This window comes from Triturus cristatus, chromosome 1_1, assembly GCF_964204655.1.
Source record: "Triturus cristatus chromosome 1_1, aTriCri1.1, whole genome shotgun sequence".
In the NCBI taxonomy this organism is placed as follows: domain Eukaryota; kingdom Metazoa; phylum Chordata; class Amphibia; order Caudata; family Salamandridae; genus Triturus; species Triturus cristatus.
Genome location: NC_140579.1, coordinates 330,814,051 through 330,816,494, shown reverse-complemented (window position 1 = coordinate 330,816,494; position 2,444 = coordinate 330,814,051). Strand labels below are relative to the sequence as shown.

Here is a 2,444-nt window from a genome sequence, read left to right as displayed (position 1 = left end):
GGCAGACTGGTCACCAGGCCCCCTTTTCGGGGGGCCAGGCGCGCCGGTGGTGTACCTCCGCGGCAGGACCCGGCCAGGGACCCTGCCAACGGGCGATCGGGGGGTCTGACCTTGTGGGGGGACGAAGGGGAAGCAGAGCTCACCCTGCGACGGCCCCAGCCGCGTCCCGGGGAAGCCCCGGGGCGATTGACGATCGAGCGACCCTCAGACAGGCGTAGCCCCGGGAGGAACCCGGGGCCGCAAGGTGCGTTCGAAGTGTCGATGATCAATGTGTCCTGCAATTCACACTAATTCTCGCAGCTAGCTGCGTTCTTCATCGACGCGTGAGTCGAGTGATCCACCGCCAAGAGTCACAGGCAACTTTTCGAAAACGTTCGCCCACCTGCGGGCGCAGGAGAGGTGGGAGGAAGGCGACGCCATCCGTCCATCGCCGCGCGGCGAGACGGCACGGGCGCCCCGTTCAAGGCTTCCCCTCTGGGAGTCAGACAGCACCGTCATGGGGAGGAAAAACATTGCCAGGCGCTCGGCCCGGGAGCCCGCCCCACCAACCCGGAGCGACGGGAGCAGGCAGCCCCGCAGCTGCCGGTCCCTCCCAGGGTAACCCGGGAGGGACCACACTAGTCTTCAAACCCCTCAGCCCGGCCACACGGGACCGGGTCAGACCGGGTACCTAGCAACGAGGGAGGGTCGCTCCACCTGCACATCAGCCGTCCGTCGCCGGATCGGCCCCGAGCCGTGCCAGCAGAGGCTGGCGATCGTCCCACCACCACCTGGGCCTGGGTCGGAGGCACCAGAAGGGAAGAGCCAGGTGGCTCGCCATCCCGCACGCCTCCCACCGAGAGGAGCCGGGGTCCCCTCGCAGGCCCTCGGACCCTTCTCTTCCAGGCCGCCCTGCCGCGTGAGATGGGCCGCTCCTTGGACGCCCGAGACCCGGTCAGATGGGGCCGGGTCTCAGGACGCCTGGAGGGCCCAGCCGGTGCCAGGGCCTTTTTTCGAGGGAGGGGTGGTGCCAGCCAAGGGATGCACTGCCATTCGGTTCCGTGCCGGGTGAGTTTGGGTTCCGTCTCGGAGAGGGACAGGGGATGGGGGCCGCCCCCCGTCCCCGGTCCCTCGCGTGTCGGTCGGGCCTTCCCCGGGGGGAAGGGGCCCGCCGAAGTCCCGGTCCTAAACCCCAGCGCCCCATGCGGCCGCGGACCGCTCCGCCGGCCGGGGCGCGCCAGGGCAGGGCCGGGCCCTGTGCCTACGGTGCGTGCTCGCAGGAGGCGGGCCGAGGGCTTCGGGCTGGCGCCGTCGGTCGCTTGGGCCGCTCCGCCGTTAATGATTCTTCCGCAGGTTCACCTACGGAAACCTTGTTACGACTTTTACTTCCTCTAGATAGTCAAGTTTGATCGTCTTCTCAGCGCTCCGCCAGGGCCGTTGCCGACCCCGGCGGGGCCGATCCGAGGACCTCACTAAACCATCCAATCGGTAGTAGCGACGGGCGGTGTGTGCAAAGGGCAGGGACTTAATCAACGCGAGCTTATGACCCGCACTTACTGGGAATTCCTCGTTCATGGGAAATAATTGCAATCCCCAATCCCTATCACGAACGGGGTTCAGCGGGTTACCCGCACCTGTCGGTGAAAGGTAGACACATGCTGATCCGTTCAGTGTAGCGCGCGCTTTCATCTTAAGAAATTTCTCTCAAGTGACTTTTTCCTACAAGTTTATTTTTTATATAACTTCTTGTTACCAGCCTTTCTCTTAACTCAACGATTGAGATGCAATATGAGAACCCTTTTGAAAATAGCTTTCACCATTGGTGTGTAGACTGTTTAAGCAGGTGCCACTAATTATGACAAATAATATAAATTGACTAGGAAAGTCAATTAGAATAATTATTTGTCAAAACAAATACACAGTGCTTCTCTTAGGGATATCATTACTTTTTTGCATATCTGTTCATTATTGCAGTCGCAGGGTATCAGCTGTCCCTAGTGCTTCAGTGCTCACTTCTGCTGCTGGCGATGCCAATGCTAGATTGTAAGCAGTATGTGGATGGGGCTTTCAGGTTCCTGTGTATGGCAACTGCTCACCTGAAAATACTTAATTGCAGCCCAAGGACAGGCCTCAAGAGTCAGACCCATGCATTGAGCAGCACTGGGACATCACAAATGCTGCTCAGATGCTATTACTTGCTGTCTTCTACTCTTCATTTTAGCCCCCGCTGCACCACTGAACCCATTAGAGGGTAGTTCCATCCTGGGCAGTGGCGATAATTGCCTCGGAGTAGAGGAGGGAACGATATACCAGGACTTGCAAATACACCCTGCCTGCAGCCAGTCAAGCATGCCAACCTCCGCCACAGAGCAGTATTGAAAGTTCGGGACAGAGGAGGCGCTGCCCTTGCAAGGAAAAACAAAGCAGCCGTTAAAAGGGTCAACAATAAAACACACCATATTGTA

General features: G+C 59.5%; 1 non-coding gene across 1 annotated transcript; it reads right to left on the bottom strand.

Moving 5' to 3' along the window:
• Positions 1-198: 198 nt before the first annotated feature.
• LOC146870188 (5.8S ribosomal RNA) lies at positions 199-352 on the bottom strand. Its single transcript, XR_014959712.1, has one exon. It is a non-coding gene; the product is annotated as a 5.8S ribosomal RNA (ribosomal RNA).
• Positions 353-2,444: the final 2,092 nt, after the last annotated feature.